Here is a 5,763-nt window from a genome sequence, read left to right as displayed (position 1 = left end):
TTTTTTAAGATTTTATTTATGTGACAGAGAGAGAGAGACAGTGAGAGCAGGAACACAAGCAGGGAGGGTGGGAGAGGGAGAAGCAGGCTTCCCACTGAACAGGGAGCCAGATGTGGGGCTGGATCCCAGGGTCCTGGGATCATGACCTGAGCCAAAGGCAGACTCTTAATGACTAAGCCAGCCAGGCGCCCCCTTGATGAAGTTCTCGAACCTAGGTGAGGTTCAGTGGGGTGAGGTTCGGAGCCGACGGCTAAAGAAAGAATTCTTAAGACGTCTCTGGTGCAAAAAGGTGGTTTATTAGAGCACGGGGACAGGACCCGTGGGCAGGCAGAGATGCGGCTGCCCCGAGCCTGTGAGGAGTGTCTGGTTATATACACAGGAGTTGGGTAGGTGAGGACAAAGGGGTGTTCAGAAGAGCTACTGGGGTAAAGAAGACTGTCAGGATATTGAAGGCCTGGTTACTATCAAGCCAAGGCCACTTTCCCTCTAATGAGGCACTAACATAAAGACAATTGGGAGTCTCCTGCTGGATGTCACATTCCTGCTATCAAGCATCCTTGTTAGTGAGATTTAGGTTTTAAAAGAAATTTAACTTTATTTACTTTTCCTTCTACCTCCATCTCCTTCGGTTTTTTATGGAGGGGAGGGTGACGTTAGGGCTTGAGGAACTGAGTTATGTGTCTTTGGAAATTGGGCTATTGATAAGGTAACTTCTTTGTTGTAAATCTCAAGGACATTTGTAAACCAAGAGAGACTCCTGCCTTGCAGGACTGTGATCTCTGCAAGATAACCATTTGCTCTTCTTTTAGGGCAGTCAGGGATGCCTGTGGAATGCCACACATATTACCAAGGGGAATGGGTGGAGAGGGGGTACAAGGCACCAGCCCCTGCTCCGTTCTCAGCCAGCCTCCTACTCCCTCGTCACCCTCACAGTCTATACTTTCTAATTGACTAAGTTCTTCTTTCCTGCTTATTTCATAATTCAGGAATGACCTTGTGTGCAAAGCATCCCATGATGGGAACCCAGACTACCCCCTCACAGTAACAACCGCCCTGACACCAGCAAGACCCCATGTGACTGCCCCCAAAACAATGATCAACCTGACCTTCACTGCCCACCTGCATGTACCCACCGACTTTTGTCCCACATTTTCCTTATATAAACCTGGATGTATTTTCAGCACTTTGGAGACAGTCTTTGTGACATGAGCCTGCTGTTTTCCAGGCGTTGGCCTCACTGTGTGGATGTCTCAGCTGTCAGTGGTCGACCCTTTTTCACCCCTGTACCTGGCTACATTATTGTTAGCATTTCAGAAATGATGACATTGAAGCGAAAGTGAAATAAGTTGCCTGGGGACAATACAGTGTAATGTTAAGGGTAATGTCAGAGACTTCCCTCTCAATGAATGCTTAGGAAAGTAGTCTTCTTTACACACACACACACCTGCTTCACCTTGATGACCCTCAAGAATTAAAGAAACAATAAAACTATGGCAGAGTTAAAAATAAAGGTCTGGACAGAATTTGCTGAGCTCAAGAATTAGAACAAACTTTGAAGAATTCCTCCTTGGTTAACTAGAGATTCAGCCAAGAGGGCTGCCTTTGTTTGATTTTTCCTGTTAAGCTACAAGAGCTATTAGAATCCAGCAGTTTTCTAAGAACTAGGTGTTTCTTTCTTTTTTTTTTTTCAGTTTTTAAAACAGCTTATTGAGGTATAATTCACATAGTATACATTTCCCCCATTTATTTATTTATTTATTTATTTATTTATAAAAGATTTTTATTTATTTATTTATTTGACAGAGAGAAATCACAAGTAGGCAGAGAGGCAGGCAGGGAGAGAGAGAGGAGGAAGCAGGCTCCCCGCCGAGCAGAGAGCCCGATATGGGGCTCGATCCCAGGACCCTGGGATCATGACCCGAGCCGAAGGCAGCGGCTTAACCCACTGAGCCACCCAGGCGCCCCCATTTCCCCCATTTAAAGTGATAACTCAATGATTTATAATGTATCACAGAATTGTACGGCCATCACCACTATCTAATTTTAGAATTTTTTTTGGCCCCCAAAATGAACCATAGCCATTAGCTGTTTCTCCCTGTTCTACTACTCACACAGCCCTAGATAAACACTAATCTTTTCTTTTCTTTTCTTCCCTAAGGTTTTATTTGTATATTTGACAGAGAGAGATAGAGAGAGAGAGCAAAAAAGGGGGTAGTGGGAGAGGGAGAAGCAGACTCCTTGCTGTGTAGGAGGCCCTATACAGGGCTCGATCCCAGGACCCTGGAATCATGACCTGAGCCGGAGGCAGACGCTTCACCATCTGAGCCACCCAGGTGCCCCAAAACACTAATCTTTCTTTCTCTGAAGATGTCTATGCCGGATGTTTCATATAAACGGAATCATACAATAGGTAGCTTTTTGTGTCTGGCTTCTTTCACTTAACAGTGTTTTCAAGGTTCATTCACATTAGAGCAAGTGTGTGTAGTATTTCATTCCTTTGTGGCTGAATAATATTCTATTGTGTGGATATACCACGTTTTGTTGACCAGTTCACCAGTTGATGGACTTTTGGGCTTGTTTCCATTTTAGGCTATTACCAATAAGCTGCTATGAGCTTTCCTGCACAAGTTTTTACGGATATATATATATATATATTTTTTTTTAAAGATTTTATTTATTTATTTGTCAGAGAGAGAGGGAGAGAGAGCGAGCACAGGCAGACAGAGAGGCAGGCAGAGGCAGAGGGAGAAGCAGGCTCCCCGCCGACCAAGGAGCCCGATGTGGGACTCGATCCCAGGACGCCAGGATCATGACCTGAGCCGAAGGCAGCCGCTTAACCAACTGAGCCACCTAGGCGTCCCCGGATATATGTTTTTATTTCTCCTGGGTACATACCTAGGAGTGGAACTGCTGGAGCTATGGTAACTATGTTTGTTTGTTTGTTTTTTGTAAGATTTTATTTATTTATTTGAGAGAGAGAGAGAAAGAGCATGAGAGGAGAGAGGTCAGCGGGAGAAGCAGACTCCCTGCTGAGCAGGGAGCCCGATGTTGGACTCGATCCCATGACCTGAGCCAAGGCAGTCATGTAAGCAACTGAGCCAGTCAGGCGCCCTGGGTTTTTTAATTGTAGTAAAATGCATGTAACATACGATTTATCATGTCAACCTTTTTTTCAGTACAGTTTGGTAGTGTTAAGTATATTCACACTGCTGTGCAGCCAATCTTCAGAACTTTTTCTTGTAAACTGAAACTTTATACTCATTAAATAACAACTCCCCATTTTCTTCTCCCCCCAGGCCCTGATAACCACCACTTTACTTCCTGTTTCTGTGAATTTACTCTCGATACCTATAAATGGAATCATACGGTACTTGTCTTTTTGTGACTGGTTTATTTCATTTAGCAAATGTCTTAAACAAGCAACCATGTGTGAAAATTAATGAAAGGAAGACGTGTTTATAACCATGAATATACAGCCAACACTTTCTGGTAATTAAGAGCATGAACTTTACTTTCAAATGGACCTGAAGTTACTTTGTATAAGTTATCCAAGCTCTTTGAACCTCAGTTTCCCCATCTATAAAATGGAAAATAAAAAAATAGTATCTACTTCATAGTAGGCGTGTGAAGGTTAAAGCCAACAGTACAGTGCCTGGCATATGGTAGTTGCCCAAAACTGTTGATTTCTTTCTTTTTATTGCCCTCAGATACCGTATTTACTCACCCCCTTTCTTACTTTCAAATAATACACCAGTGTGCTATTTATTATATGTTATAATTGGAGGCATCACCGAGTTGTGGTTAAAAAGTTCAGATTCTAAAATTTAGAAAAAGTTTTCAATTAGCAATAATCGCGCTTCGGATAAACCTCATTGGCTACGATACTGCCACTGCGCAAAGCTCAGATTCTAAAATTTAAAAGTCAGTGTTTATATGTCAACTTTGCCAATTGCATGTTGTATGACTCTGAGCATCTGTAAAATTAAAATAGAAGATAACTAATACAAAAAAAAAAAGAAAGGAAGGAAGGAAACCTTGTTTAGAAAGGAGTTGACAGGCCAGCAGGGGGAGCTCTCATGCCCTGTCACTCATCTTTTATTGCAGACCCACAGGAAGAGATAGACTTTGCCCATTGATGCTGTTCACTATCCCAGCAGAAGGATGGCAAGCTTTCCTCCTCCCCCAGCAACAGCCTGGTTAAAGAGAGAGAGAGTCACAGAGCAGCCAATGAAAAGCCGCTTTATTTCAGTCTTCCAGGTTACTCTAATGGACTTTTTGTTTATAGCAACACTTTCAAATTCCCCCTTTCTTCTATAAGAACCTTCCTCCAGGGGTGCCTGGGAGGCTCAGTGGGTTAAAACCTCTGCCTTCAGTTCAGGTCATGATCCCGGGGTCCTGGGATCCAGCCCTGCATAGAGCTCTCTGCTTAGCAGGGAGCCTGCTTTCTCCTCTCTCTGCCTGCTTCTCTGTGATCTCCGTCTGTCAAATAAATAAATAAAATCTTAAAAAAAAAGAGCCTTCCTCCCCTTTGTTCTGCAGACTTGCCTATGGTTTTGCCAGAGCTTGCTCATCCCAGGTGTCTATTCTCTGATATTCCTGAATAAACCCTTTTTTTTTAAACTGGTAAAATGACTGACAGTTTTATATTTAATGTTAACACATATAAGGTTATATAGCATGTGTCAGAATTTCTTTCCTTTTTAAGGCTCAGAAAATTTCCATTGTATGTATATTCCATATTTTGTATATCCATTCATCCATTGATGGATATTTGTGTTGTTTCCACCTCTTGTCTGTTGTGAATAATGTTGCTATGAATACGAGGGCATTAGGAAGGAAAAAAAATTTCTCTACTCTCTCAAGTTCTGTACCTGAAGGCTGTGAATTAAATGGACAAAAGAGATTAATTGGAGAAAAGGTACTTAGTTCATGTGCATAAGAGATCACAGAAAAGAGTGAAAATCAAGGAAGCATTTAATTTGGGGAACTTATATACTCTCTTAAAAACGGAAACTTTTTTTTTTTAAAGATTTTATTTATTTATTTTTTTGTCAGAGAGAGAGAGAGAGAGAGCAAGAGTGAGCACACAGGCAGACAGAGTGGTAGAGGGAGAAGCAGGCTCCCTACGGAACAAGGAGCCCAATGTGGGACTTGATCCCAGGATGCTAGGATCATGACCTGAGCCGAAGGCAGCCGCTCAACCAACTGAGCCACCCAGGCGTCCCAAAAAAGGAAACTTTTAACAAAGTTTCAAGGAACAATACATTGTTGGGAAGTAACTAGGAAATATAGAGGGGAACTAATGGAAGATAAACGCTATTTTAGTAAGATCTATTTATGCAAGCCCATCTTGGTGTGATTTCTCATCTTCAAAGGTAAGAGTTTCTTTTCTCTCACTGGTATTGGGGAGGAGCACTTTCCTCAAAGAGAAATCTATGCCCTGCTTTTAGGCGCTGAAGGTAAATAAGTTTTTGTTCATTTTTAGGGAATTTCCATTTTTTTTGAACTGATAAATGCAGAGAGAAAATTCACCATAGCAAAATTTTTTTTTTTTAAAGATTTTATTTATTTATTTGACAGAGAGAAACACAAGTAGGCAGAGAGGCAGGCAGAGAGAGAGGGGGAAAGCAGGCTCCCTGCTGAGCAGAGAGCCCGATGCGGGACTCGATCCCAGGACTCTGAGATCATGACCTGAGCCGAAGGCAGCGGCTTAACCCACTGAGCCACCCAGGCGCCCTCACCATAGCAAAATTTAAAGTCAAT

The 5,763-nt window shown here is 42.4% G+C and overlaps 1 pseudogene; it reads right to left on the bottom strand.

Annotated features, from left to right (window-relative positions):
• Nucleotides 1-3,787: 3,787 nt before the first annotated feature.
• Nucleotides 3,788-3,902, bottom strand: LOC122914686 (annotated as a pseudogene).
• Between the last annotated feature and the right edge of the window lie 1,861 nt (nt 3,903-5,763).

This window comes from Neovison vison, chromosome 7 (assembly GCF_020171115.1).
Source record: "Neovison vison isolate M4711 chromosome 7, ASM_NN_V1, whole genome shotgun sequence".
NCBI lineage: Eukaryota > Metazoa > Chordata > Mammalia > Carnivora > Mustelidae > Neogale > Neogale vison.
This window is presented reverse-complemented; position numbering and strand designations above follow the sequence as displayed.